Here is a 15,141-nt window from a genome sequence, read left to right on the forward strand (position 1 = left end):
AATTAGGAAATTATTAAAATAATTTTTTTAAAAGCAACAAAATAACAAAAAATTAGTGACTGTAATAATTGTAATGTTTGAAATTTGTCACAGAAATAATTGACTAAAACGAATGTAAATAATTATTCAGTTTTCAGTTTGTTGTAATAAACTCTACTCAGTATAAAGGATTGAGTATCCTAGGAAAAAGATTAGTCAAGGAATAAGAAGCAAAAGGAGTATTTGAAATCTTTTTTTTTTTTTTTTTTTTTGAGACGGAGTCTCACTCTGTCACCCAGGCTGGAGTGCACTGGCGATCTCGGCTCACTGCAAGCTCCGCCTCCCGGGTTCATGCCATTCTCCTGCCTCAGCCTCTCCGAGTAGCTGGGACTACAGGCGCCTGCCACCACGCCCGGCTAATTTTTTGTATTTTTAGTAGAGACGGGGTTTCACCGTGGTCTCGATCTCCTGACCTCGTGATCCGCCCGCCTCGGCCTCCCAAAGTGCTGGGATTACAAGCATGAGCCACCGCGCCCGGCCGGGAGTATTTGAAATCTAAAAACATTACCATGTTTGCTTTATCATACAGGCAAATAAATAAATAAATGACATTTTCAGATTGGAATAGAAAAAGATAAAATACATATCGCCTTAATGAAATTCATCAAGTACTTACTGAAAAACAGCTCTCCACCGTGCCTGGCCAGGAAATACATAATCTTTTTTTTTTTTTTTTTTTTTTTTGAGATGGAGTCTTGCTCCGTCGCCCAGGCTGGAGTCCAGCGGCGCGATCTTGGCTCACTGCAAGCTCTGCTTCCCGGGTTCACGCCATTCTCCTGCCTCAGCCTTACGAGTAGCTGGGACTACAGGCGCCTGCTACCACGCCTGGCTAATTTTTTTGTATTTTTAGTGGAGACTGGGTTTCACCATGTTAGCCAGGATGGTCTCGATCTCCTGACCTTGTGATCCACCTGCCTCGACCTCCCAAAGTGCTGGGATTATAGGCATGAGCCACCGTGCCCGGCTGAAATACATAATCTTTTTTTTTTTGAGACGTAGTCTCGCTCTGTCGCCCAGGCTGGAGTGCAATGGCGCAATCTCCGCTCACTGCAAACTCCACCTCCCGGGTTCACGCCATTCTCCTGCCTCAGCCTCCCGAGTAGCTGGGACTACAGGCGCCCGCCACCACACCTGGCTAATTTTTTGTATTTTTAGTAAAGATGGGGTTTCACCATGTTACCCAGGGTGGTCTTGATCTCCTTACCTTGTGATCCGCCCGCCTTGGCCTCCCAAAGTGCTGGGATTACAGGCATGAGCCACCGTGCCCAGCTGAAATACATAATCTGAAAAGAAAACATAAGATACTTTATTTTAATATATCTGACTAAATGTAAAACCTAACTTATTTTCTGTTATCTGTTTATTTTTACTTTCAGTAACACTTTATTTTTAGGTAGCATTCAGCCTAGAGGCAACTGCTGTTTGTTAAATTTTTCCTGTTCATATATTTTGCACATTTTCTTATGGGTTAGTTTTCTTCTCATTGTTTTGGGAAGTTCTTAATATATTTGGGGTACTTATCTTTCATTTGTTGTCTGTGTAATAAATAACTTCTGCCATGTGGGTTGTCTGCACCTTTTTTGGTGTCTTTTAGTAAACAAGGTTTTTTGTTTTGTATTGTTTTGTTTATTGTAAAGATTTTTAACTTTTAATGGAGTTGATTTTTTTTCTCATTCAAGCCTTTGAGAATAAATTGGAGTTGAATTTTTTATGGTTTTTGCTTTATACATCTTGTTTAACAACCTACTACGTTTGAACATACTAAGAGAAACATTAGACATTTGAAGAGTTTTGGGGACAATTAATGATAAATAGACCGCTATGCAAATATAATAATCTAAGCAATTTTTTTTTTTTTTTTTTGAGACAGAGTCTCGCTCTGTCGCCCAGGCTGGAGTGCAGTGGCACGATCTTGGTTCACTGCAACCTCCGACTTCTGGCTTCAAGCAATTCTTCTGCCTCAGCCTCCCAAGTAGCTGGGACTACCGTTGCACGCCACCACGCCTGGCTAATTATTTTTGTATTTTTAGTAGAGACAGAGTTTCACCATGTTGGTCAAGCAGGTCTCGAACTCCTGACCTCAGGTGATAGACCCATCTCAGCCTCCCAAAGTGCTGAGATTACAGGCGTGAGCCACCATGCCCGGCCAATCTAAGCAATTTTTAACTCCATAAAAAAAAATGAATGCATGAAAGAAAAGTCTGATATGAGAATATTGCTCAGCTGTTTAAGTATTGACAAAGTCATAGTAATGTAACCATTGACTATTAATCTTATTGAAGTTATGGACTGTTGTCGACTTTAAAAAAATTAAAAGCTGGGGGCGGTGGCTCACGCCTGTAACCCCAGCACTTTGGGAGGCCGAGGCAGGTGGATCATGAGGTCAGGAGTTCAAGACCAGCCTGGCCAACATGGTGAAACCCCATTTCTACTAAAAATACAAAAATTAGACAAGCATGGTGGTATGTGCCTGTAATCCCAGCTACTTGGGAGGCTGAGGCAGGAGAATCGCTTGAACCCAGGAGGCAGAGGCTGCAGTGAGCCAAGACCGTGCCACTGCACTCCAGCCTGGTGACAGAGCGATCTCAAAAAATAAATTAAAAAAAAATAGAAATTATGATTACCCACTCTGTGGTTAGGATAGGACAATAGGCTTAGTGCCTATATGGTGATAGTGGTAGGGAGATTACATTAGTTTCCTGTGTAACAACCACAACCTTAGAGGCTTAAAACAACTCGTATTTTGGCCGGGCACGGTGGCTCACGCTTGTAATCCCAGCACTTTGGGAGGCCGAGGCGGGCGGATCACGAGGTCAGGAGATCGAGACCACGGTGAAACCCCGTCTCTACTAAAAATACAAAAAAATTAGCCGGGCGTGGTGGTGGGCGCCTGTAGTCCCAGCTACTTGGAGAGGCTGAGGCAGGAGAATGGCGTGAACCCGGGAGGCGGAGCTTGCAGTGAGCCGAGATCGCGCCACTGCACTCCAGCCTGGGCGACAGAGCGAGACTCTGTCTCAAAAAAAATAAAAAAAAACTCGTATTAGTTATCTCACATTTTCAATGGGCCGAAGTTCTGGGTGTGGCTCTGCTCAGAGTCTCTCAAGGCTATAATTAAGATGTCAGCCAGCGCTGTAGCCTCATCTGAGGCTTGACTGGAGAAGGATCCATTTTTGTTGGCAGAATTTAGTTCCTTTACATTTGTAGAACTGAGGGCTTCAGTTTCTTGCTGTCAGCCAGAGGTTGCCCTCAGTTCCTAGAAGCTGTCTTCAGTTCCTTACCATGTGAGCCTCCCAACATAGGCAGCCCACAACATTAGCTCGATTCTTCAAAGCCAGCAAGGGAGGTACTCCAGCAGGAGGAGTGCTACAACTTGTTTAACACAATTACATACACGTAATTATGTACAGCCCGTTGCCTGTACTGTATTCTATTGATTGGAAGCAAGTCAAAGGTCCCACTCATACCCAAGAGGAGAGGAATCACTCAAGGGTGTTCTTGTTGTCTCAGATGCCAGTGATACAGTTAGGGGGAAAACAGTTCCCATAAGACCACCCTCATTTCTGTCAACAATTGCAATTTCAAGGGATTCCTAAAACCACCCTGAGGTTTGATGAAAGACTCACAGAACTCACTGAAACCGCTATGCTCATGGTTGCAGTTTATTATATAGTAAGCATGCAAGTTTAAATCAGCCAAAGGAAGAAGTGCATAAGGCAGAGTTTAAGAGAGTAGCAAACACAGCACTTTCTGTTGTCTTTTGGTAGAGTCATGGACATGTTATTCTCTTGGCATCGATGTGTGCCAATACACACAGAATATTGCCAGCCAGGGAAGCCCACCTGAGCCATGTCCAGAGTTCTTACTGCAGCTCATGGTTGGCTGGCCATATGTCTAACCTCAGACTCCAGCTCCTCTGGAGGGCAAACAGTATAAGCTGATACCATGACCCAAAGACCCCACCATAAATCACATTGTTATACTTCCTGGCACATTCCAAGAATTTAGCCATTACCTTTCAGAAGCCAAGGGCAAAGGTGAGACTTTTCTTTGGGTTAGGTTAAATTCTTTACTACATAGATGTGAACCTCAGGAGGTGGGGGGCCACAGGACAACCCTGAGGGTCCGACTGTCACAGGTATGCAAAAACTGAATTAATCTCTCTTATAGTGGGAAGTCAATAGATGTCAAATTTTTAAAACCAAGAAATTGCACTATAAGCAAGTTAATAATGGCTAAAAGGTGAAAAGATTACATCTTGGGAGTGGAAAATGAAGGGTGGAAGGGTTCAGGACTAATTTTTTTTTTAAATAAAATGATTTTATTTAGTTTTTTTGTAAATATGAATATAGTTGGCAAAAACCAAACCAAAACAGAATAAAACCAAAAAAATGACAGTTACATGATTGATCATGCCCAAGTACAACAGCATTTATTAGTAGAATATAAAAAATAAATTTTATGGCCAGGTGCGGTGGCTCATGCCTGTAATCCCAGCACTTTGGGAGGCCGAGGCGGGTGGATCACCTGAGGTCAGGAGTTCGAGACCAGCCTGATCAATGTGGAGAAACCCCGTCTCTACTAAAAACACAAAATTGGCCGGGTGTGGTGGCGCATGCCTGTAATCCCAGCTACTCAGGAAGGCTGAGGCAGGAGAATTGCTTGAACCTGGGAGGCAGAGGTTGCAGTGAGCCGAGATCGTGCCATCGCAGTCCAGCCTGGGCAACAAGAGCGAAATTCCATCTCTAAATAAATAAATAAATAAATAAAATTAAAAGTAGTAAAATATGTTATTATTATTGTTATTTATTTTTTTTTTTGAGACGGAGTCTTGCTCTGTCACCCAGGCTGGGGTGCAGTGGTGTGATCTCGGCTCACTGCAACCTTCGTCTCCCAAGTTCAAGCGATTCTCCTGCCTTAGCCTCCCAAGTAGCTGGGATTACAGGTGCCCACCACCACGCCCGCCTAATTTTTTGTATTTTTAGTAGAGACAGGATTTCACTGTGTTGGCCAGGCTGGTCTTGAATGCTTGACCTCGTGATCCACCTGCCTTGGCCTTCCAAAGTGCTGGGATTAAGGCGTGAGCCACTGCGCCCGGCCTAAAAATTTTATTATTTTTATGTGCTTTTTTCCCCCCAGCTTTGACTCTCTGGATGCTTTTGAAAGTTTGAGTTCCTAAGAAATTCCACAGCTAGAGGCTCCTACGATGTCACTGAGTGAGGTTAAGGTTCTACTCTTATAGGGAGCATCTTATCCTTGGGGATTCTGGACAACTGGACCCTTAGGAACTTGAAAAACAGCTGCTTTCATTAGGATTCTTTTGACATGGGGAAAATACAGCTATTGTCCATTAAAATACAATCCAATTTGGGTACAAGTACTCTTCAGGTTTTCTAAGTTCTCCACAAGAATATCAAGACTAGGCTACCATCTTTTCTGACAACAGACTACTTTTTAAATAAGCTTTGTATAGTCCAAGATTTCTGGCAGAGAAATATAAATAAAAAATAAAAACAAAAATAAATAAGCCTTGTAGAACCATTTGCTTCCATACAGTACATGTACATTTGACTTTGATAAAAATGAAAACAATTTTTTTTTTTTGAGACAGAATTTCCCTCTTGTTGCCCAGGCTGGAGTGCAATGACCTAATCTCGGCTCACTGCAAACCCCACCTCCCGGGTTCAAGCAATTCTCCTGCCTCAGCCTCCTGAGTAGCTGGGATTATAAGCGCCCACCACCACGTCTGGCTAATTTTGTATTTTTAGTAGAGACCGGGTTTCTCCATGTTGGTCAGGCTGGGCTCGAACTCCCGACCTCTGGTGATACGCCCGCCTCGTCCTCCCAAAGTGCTGGTATTACAGGCGTGAGCCACTGTGCACGGCCTGAACACGTATTATTTTTAAATTTTCTCATTTTGCCGGGCACGGTGGCCTGAACACATATTACTTTTAAATTTTTTTCATTTTGCCAGGCATGAGGGCGGATGCCTGTAATCCCAGCTACTTGGGAGGCTGAGGCAGGAGAGTCGCTTGAACCTGGGAGGCGGAGGTTGTGGGTGAGCCGAGATTGTGCCATTGCACTCCAGCCTGGGCAACAAGAGTGAGACTGTGTCTCAAAAAAAAAAAAAAAAAAAAAAAGTAATATGTGTTCAATGTGAAAAAGTCAGATGTTCACGTTAAAGTGTAAAACAAACAAACAAAAACTACAGTGAAAATACAGAGAAATAGCATTATTAATCTAACATTTTGTTACTGGGTAGTGCCACGCAATTCCAGGCTCCTGGTGTCTTGTTTTGTTTGTTCATTTTTGAGACGGAGTCTCACTCTGTCACCCAGGCTGGAGTGCAGTGGCCCGATCCTGGCTCACTGCAACCTCCGCCTCCTGGTCTCCAGTGATTCTCCTGCCTCAGCCTCCTGATTGGGACTACAGGCCCGCACCACCATGCCTGGCTAATTTTCATATTTTTAGTAGAGACAGGGTTTCACCACGTTGGGCAGGCTGGTCTCGAACTCCTGACCTCCAGTGTTCTGCCTGCCTCAGTCTCCCAAAGTGCTGGGATTACAGATGTGAGCCACCGTGTCTGGCCTGGCACTTGGTGTCTTGAACAAAGACTTGGACGAGACACACACAGATAGTAAAGCAAAGCAGCAAAAGCTTATTAAGCACTCTCAGAAAGGGGAGAGCTGACTGACTTCTGTGAGATGAGATCAGCCTGGTTTGTTAAATTTCATGGCCTTTTTTTTTCCTCACTTGCTTACCCTCACTTTATTTCTTGTAAGCTAATTGCTCATCCTTGCTTAACCTTACTTTTGTTTTTTTGTGTGTGTGTGTGACAGGGTCTCACTCTGTCACCCAGACTGGAGTGCAGTAGCGTGATCTCGGCACTGCAACCTCTGCCTCCCAGGCTTGTGATTTTCCTGCCTCAGCCTCCTGAGTAGCTGGGATTACAGGCATGCCCCACCACTCCTGGGTAATTTTTGTATTTTTGGTAGAGATGGAGTTTCACTATGTTGGCCAGGCTAATCTCAAACTCCTGACCTCAAATGATCCACCCGCCTCAGCCCCCCAAAGTGTTAGGATTACAGATGTGAGTCACCGCACCCGGCTGCTCATCTTTACTTTCATTTTTTGTGACCAAATTCCTACTGCAAGTCCTTGTGACTTATTTTTTATCCTGTATGTTTTAACTCACTGCTTACTCCCTTATTTTGTATGTTCTGCTTCTGCTATCGTACATGTTTTGTTTTTGCTATCACTTAAGCTAGCCTACATCAAAGGGTTCCCTTTGTCCCTGACTTCCTCTGCTATTCTCCTGCCTCAATTTTTCTCTGATTTTAGGATTTTTGTCTTTGGTATTCTGGAGTTTTATTATGAGATGTCTGTGTATATCTTTATTAAGCAGCTGGGACCACAGGCATGCGCCACCACGCCCAGCTAATTTTTGTATTTTTAGAGACAAGGTTTCATTCTTGATCTCTTAATGTCGTGATACTCCCGCCTTGGCCTCCCAAAGTGCTGTGATTACAGGCATGAGCCACCGCGCCCAGCACTGTTGTCATTTTTTAATGTCTCTACATCCCTACAACTCCCCACTCCCAGACTTACCAGAAACTCATTTGATTGGTCTTACTAAAGAACCTGCTGTTGGTTTTCACTGAACTCTGTTTTCCAATTTATTCATTTCTGCTTTTACCTTTATTTTCTTTCCTCTATTAGGTTCTCTATTTAATCTTATCACTAATAACAGGAAGCAATTATTGCAGTAATGAAAAATTCACGTGATGAAGGCTTAAACTAATTATACACGAGTATATACTCATAAATTCTGAAAGTTAATATAAGTTACCCTCAGTTATGGTGGAATACATAACATAAAACTGTAAGGGGCTGGGGGTGGAGCCAAGATGGCCGAATAGGAACAGCTCCAGTCTACAGCTCCCAGCGTGAGCAACGCAGAAGATGGGTGATTTCTGCATTTCCATCTGAGGTACTGGGTTCATCTCACTAGGGAGTGCCAGATAGTGGGTGCAGGACTGTGGGTGCAGTGCACCGTGCGAGAGCCAAAGCAGGGCAAGGCATTGCCTCTCTCGGGAAGCGCAAGGGGTCAGGGAGTTTCCTTTCCTAATCAAAGACAGTGGGGACAGACAGCACCTGGAAAATCGGGTCACTTCCACCCTAATACTGCGCTTTTCCGACGGGCTTAAAAAACAGCACACCAGGAGATTATATCCCACATCTGGCTTGGAGGGTCTTACGCCCACGGAGTTTCGCTGATTGCCAGCACAGCAGTCTGAGATCAAACTGCAAGGTGGCAGCGAGGCTGGGGGAGGGGCACCCGCCATTGCCCAGGCTTGATTAGGTAAACAAAGCAGTGGAAAGCTCGAACTGGGTGGAGCCCACCACAGCTCAAGGAGGCCTGCCTGCCTCTGTAGGCTCCACCTCTGGGGGCAGGGCACAGACAAAAAGACAGCAGTAACCTCTGCAGACTTAAATGTCCCTGTCTGACAGCTTTGAAGAGAGTAGTGGTTCTCCCAGCACGCAGCTGGAGATCTGAGAACAGGCAGACTGCCTCCTCAAGTGGGTCCCTGACCCCCGAGCAGCCTAACTGGGAGGCACCCCCCAGTAGGGGCAGACTGACACCTCACACAGCCGGGTACTCCTCTGAGACAAAACTTACAGAGGAACAATCAGACAGCAGCATTCGTGGTTCACGAAAATCCACCGTCCTGCAGCCACCACTGCTGACACCCAGGCAAACAGGGTCTGGAGTGGACCTCTAGCAAACTCCAACAGACCTGCAGCTGAGGATCCTGTCTGATAGAAGGAAAACTAAGAAACAGAAAGGACATTCACACCAAAAACCCATCTGTACATCACCATCATCAAAGACCAAAAGTAGATAAAACGACAAAGATGGGGAAAAAACAGAGCAGAAAAACTGGAAACTCTTAAAAGCAGAGCGCCTCTCCTCCTCCAAAAGAACACAGTTCCTCACCAGCAACAGAACAAAGCTGGACGGAGAATGACTTTGATGAGTTGAGAGAAGGCTTCAGACAATCAAACTACTCTGAACTACAGGAGGAAATTCAAACCAAAGACAAAGAAGTTAAAAACTTTGAAAAGGAATTAGACAAATGTATAACTAGAATAACCAATACAGAGAAGTGCTTAAAGGAGCTGATGGAGCTGAAAGCCAAGGCTCGAGAACTACGTGAAGAATACAGAAGCCTCAGTCGCCGATGCGATCAACTGGAAGAAAGGGTATCAGTGATGGAAGATGAAATGAATGAAATGAAGCAAGAAGGGAAGTTTAGAGAAAAAAGAATAAAAAGAAATGAACAAAGCCTCCAAGAAATTTGGGACTATGTGAAAAGACCAAATCTACGTCTGATTGGTGTACCTGAAAGTGACGGGGAGAATGGAACCAAGTTGGAAAACACTGTGCAAGATATTATCCAGGAGAACTTCCCCAGTCTAGCAAGGCAGGCCAACATTCAGATTCAGGAAATACAGAGAATGACACAAAGATACTCCTCGAGAAGAGCAACTCCAAGACACATAATTGTCAGATTCACCAAAGTTGAAATGAAGGAAAAAAATGTTAAGAGCAGCCAGAGAGAAAGGTAGGGTTACCCACAAAGGGAAGCCCATCAGACTAACAGCTGATCTCTTGGCAGAAACTCTACAAGCCAGAAGAGAGTGGGGGCCAATATTCAACATTCTTAAAGAAAAGAATTTTCAACCCAGAATTTCATATCCAGCCAAACTAAGCTTCATAAGTGAAGGAGAAATAAAATACTTTACAGACAAGCAAATGCTGAGAGATTTTGTCACCACCAGGACTGCCCTAAAAGAGCTCCTGAAGGAAGCACTAAACATGGAAAGGAACAACTGGTACCAGCCACTGCAAAATCATGCCAAACTGTAAAGACCATCGAGGCTAGGAAGAAACTGCATCAACTAACAAGCAAAATAACCAGCTAGCATCATAATGACAGGATCAAATTCACACATAACAATATTAACTTTAAATGTAAATGGACTAAATGCTCCAATTAAAAGACACAGACTGGCAAATTCGATAAAGAGTCAAGACCCATCAGTGTGCTGTATTCAGGAAACCCATCTCACATGCAGAGACACATATAGGCTCAAAATAAAAAGATGGAGGAAAATCTACCAAGCAAATGGAAAACAAAAAAAGGCAGGGGTTGCAATCCTAGTCTCTGATAAAACAGACTTTAAACCAACAAAGATCAAAAGAGACAAAGAAGGCCATTACATAATGGTAAAGGGATCAATTCAATAAGAAGAGCTAACTATCCTAAATATATATGCACCCAATACAGGAGCACCCAGATTCATAAAGCAAGTCCTGAGTGACCTACAAAGAGACTTAGACTCCCACACAATAATAATGGGAGACTTTAACACCCCACTGTCAACATTAGACAGATCAACGAGACAGAACGTTAACAAGGATACCCGGGAATTGAACTCAGCTCTGCACCAAGCAGACCTAATAGACATCTACAGAACTCTCCACCCCAAATCAACAGAATATACATTTTTTTCAGCACCACACCACACCTATTCCAAAATTGACCATATACTTGGAAGTAAAGCTGTCCTCAGCAAATGTAAAAGAACAGAAATTATAACAAACTGTCTCTCAGACCACAGTGCAATCAAACTAGAACTCAGGATTAAGAAACTCACTCAAAACCGCTCAACTACATGGAAACTGAACAACCTGCTCCTGAATGACTACTGGGTACATAACGAAATGAAGGTGGAAATAAAGATGTTCTTTGAAACCAACGAGAACAAAGACACAACATACCAGAATCTCTGGGACACATACAAAGCAGTGTGTAGAGGGAAATTTATAGCACTAAATGCCCACAAGAGAAAGCAGGAAAGATCCAAAATTGACACCCTAACATCACAATTAAAAGAATTAGAAGCTGGGCGCGGTGGCTCACGCCTGTAATCCCAGCACTTTGGGAGGCCGAGGCGGGTGAATCACAAGGTCAGGAGATCGAGACCATCCTGGCTAACACGGCGAAACCCCATCTCTACTAAAAAAAATACAAAAAATTAGCCAGGTGAGGTGGTGGGCGCCTGTAGTCGCAGCTACTCGGGAGGCTGAGGCAGGAGAATGGCGTGAACCCCACGGGGTGCAGCTTGCAGTGAGCGGAGATCGCGCCACTGCACTCCAACCTGGGCGACAGTGAGACTCCATCTCGAAAAGAAAAGAAAAAGAACTAGAAAAGCAAGAGCAAACACATTCAAAAGATAGCAGAAGGCCAAGAAACAACTAAAATCAGAGCAGAACTGAAGGAAATGGAGACACAAAAAACCCTTCAAAAAATTAATGAATCCAGGAGCTGGTTTTTTGAAAAGATCAACAAAATTGATAGACTGCTTGCAAGACTAATAAAGAAGAAGAGCCGGGCGCGGTGGCTCATGCCTGTAATCCCAGCACTTTGGGAGGCAGAGGCAGGCGGATCACGAGGTCAGAAGATCGAGACCATCCTGGCTAACACAGTGAAACCGCATCTCTACTAAAAATACCAAAAATTAGCCAGGCGTGGTGGTGGGCGCCTGTAGTCGCAGCTACTTGGGAGGTTGAGGCAGGAGAATGGCATGAACCCAGGAGGCGGAGCTTGCAGTGAGCCGAGATTGCGCCACTGCACTCCAGCCCGGGCGACACAGCAAGACTCTGTCTCAAAAAAAAAATAAATAAATAAATAAAAAATAAAAATGAAGAAGAGAGAGAACAATCAAATAGATGCAATAAAAAGTGATAAAGGGGATATCACCACTGATCCCACAGAAATACAAACTACCATCAGAAAATACTACAAACACCTCTACGCAAATAAACTAGAAAATCTAGAAGAAATGGATAAATTCCTGGACACATACACCCTCCCAAGACTAAACCAGCAAGGAGTTGAATCTCTGAATAGACCAATAACAGGATCTGAAATTGTGGCAATAATCAATAGCTTACCAACCAAAAAGAGTCCAGGACCTGATGGATTCACAGCCAGATTCTACCAGAGGTACAAGGAGGAACTGGTACCATTCCTTCTGAAACTATTCCAATCAATAGAAAAGAGGGAATCCTCTCTAACTCATTTTATGAGGCCAGCATCATCCTGATACCAAAGCCTGGCAGAGACACAACCAAAAAAGAGAATTTTAGACCAATATCCCTGATGAACATTGATGCAAAAATCTTCAATAAAATACTGGCAAACTGAATCCAGCAGCACATCAAAAAGCTTATCCACCATGATCAAGTGGGCTTCATCCCTGGGATGCAAGGCTGGTTCAACATATGCAAATCAATAAATGTAATCCAGCATATAAACAGAACCAAAGACAAAAACCAGATGATAATCTCAATAGATGCAGAAAAGGCCTTTGACAAAATTCAACAACCCTTCATGCTAAAAACTCTCAATAAATTAGGTATTGATGGGACGTACCTCAAAATAATAAGAGCTATCTATGACAAACCCACAGCCAATATCATACTGAATGGGCAAAAACTGGAGGCATTCCCTTTGAAAACTGGCACAAGACAGGGATGCCCTCTCTCACCACTCCTATTCAACATAGTGCTGGAAGTTCTGGCCAGGGCAATCAGGCAGGAGAAGGAAATAAAGGGTATTCAATGAGGAAAAGAGGAAGTCAAATTGTCCCTGTTTGCAGATGACATGATTGTATATCTAGAAAACTCCACTGTCTCAGCCCAAAATCTCCTTAAGCTGATAAGCAACTTCAGCAGAGTGTCAGGATACAAAATCAATGTACAAAAATCACAAGCATTCTTATACACCAATAACAGGCAAACAGAGAGCCAAATCAAGAGTGAACTCCCATTCACAATTGCTTCAAAGAGAATAAAATACCTAGGAATCCAACTTACAAGGGATGTGAAGGACCTCTTCAAGGAGAACTACAAACTACTGCTCAATGAAATAAAGGAGGATACAAACAAATGGAAGAACACTCCATGCTCATGGGTTGGAAGAATCAATATCGTGAAAATGGCCATACTGCCCAAGGTAATTTATAGGTTCAATGCCATCCCCATCAACCTACCAATGACTTTCTTCACAGAATTAGAAAAAACTACTTTACAGTTCATATGGAACCAAAAAAGAGCCTGCATCGCCAAGTCAATCCTAACCCAAAAGAACAAAGCTGGAGGCATCACGCTACCTGACTTCAAACTATACTACAAGGCTACAGTAACCAAAACAGCATGGTACTGGTACCAAAACAGAGATATAGATCAATGGAACAGAACAGAGCCCTCAGAAATAATGCCGCATATCTACAACTATCTGATCTTTGACAAACCTGACAAAAACAAGAAATGGGGAAAGGATTCCCTATTTAATAAATGGTGCTGGGAAAACTGGCTAGCCATATGTAGAAAGCTGAAACTGGATCCCTTCCTTACACCTTATACAAAAATTAATTCAAGATGGATTAAAGACTGACATGTTAGACCTAAAACCATAAAAACCCTAGAAGAAAACCTAGGCATTACCATTCAGGACATAGGCATGGGCAAGGACTTCATGTCTAAAACACCAAAAGCAATGGCAACAAAAGCCAAAATTGACAAATAGGATCTAATAAAACTAAACAGCTTCTGCACAGCAAAAGAAACTACCATCAGAGTGAACAGGCAACCTACAAAATGGGAGAAAATTTTCCCAACCTACTCATCTGACAAAGGGCTAATATCCAGAATCTACAATGAACTCAAACAAATTTACAAGAAAAAACAAACAACCCCATCAAAACGTGGGCGAAGGACATGAACAGAGACTTCTCAAAAGAAGACATTTATGCAGCCAAAAAACACATGAAAAAATGTTCATCATCACTGGCCATCAGAGAAATGCAAATCAAAACCACAATGAGATACCATCTCACACCAGTTAGAATGGCCATCATTAAAAAGTCAGGAAACAACAGGTGCTGGAGAGGATGTGGAGAAATAGGAACACTTTTACACTGTTGGTGGGACTGTAAACTAGTTCAACCATTGTGGAAGTCAGTGTGGTGATTCCTCAGGGATCTAGAACTAGAAATACCATTTGACCCAGCCATCCCATTACTGGGTATATACCCAAAGGACTATAAATCATGCTGCTATAAAGACACATGCACACGTATGTTTATTGCGGCACTATTCACAATAGCAAAGACTTGGAACCAACCCAAATGTCCAACAACGATAGACTGGATTAAGAAAATGTGGCACATATACACCATGGAATGCTATGCAGCCATAAAAAATGATGAGTTCATGTCCTTTGTAGGGACATGGATGAAACTGGAAATCATCATTCTCAGTAAACTATCGCAAGGACAAAAAATCAAACACCACATGTTCTCACTCATAGGTGGGAATTGAATAATGAGAACACATGGACACAGGGTGGGGAACATCACACTCCAGGGACTGTTGTGGGGTGGGGGGAGGGGGTGGGATAGCATTAGGAGATACACCTAATGCTAAATGATGAGTTAATGGGTGCAGCACACCAACATGGCACATGCATACATATGTAACAAACCTGCACATTGTGCACATGTACCCTAAAACTTAAAGTACAATTAAAAAAAAAAAACTGTAAGGGAAGGATGATGGTAATTTGATCAAAGAACATTTCTTGGAAGTGCAATTTGATTTTCCAAGGGTTTTAGCATGAAGCCATAGGCTAAAATGAAAAGATAAACTGTTGTTGCATATTTTGACCTTATGAAATAATTTACTGTTTCATTTCAAAGTGGGTAAAGGATAACTTAAGAAAAGTATACCCCAATAAAATATATTTAGCAAACACAAAAACGCTACACAGAAAGACAAATTATCAACTTGTCTTTTTATCACAGAAACGAACATTTATTGTTAACAGTATTTTTTCAGGTGCTGATTCTTTGTTTGAAAACATCTTTTTCACTGCCATGACAAAATCTGAACATTAAATTCTGAAAGACTGGCCTTATGACATACAGCAAAATTGCAGGAGACAGTTTAAAAGATTAAAAGGAAAACATTCTAAT

The sequence above is a fragment of the Nomascus leucogenys genome, chromosome 3 (assembly GCF_006542625.1).
Source record: "Nomascus leucogenys isolate Asia chromosome 3, Asia_NLE_v1, whole genome shotgun sequence".
NCBI lineage: Eukaryota > Metazoa > Chordata > Mammalia > Primates > Hylobatidae > Nomascus > Nomascus leucogenys.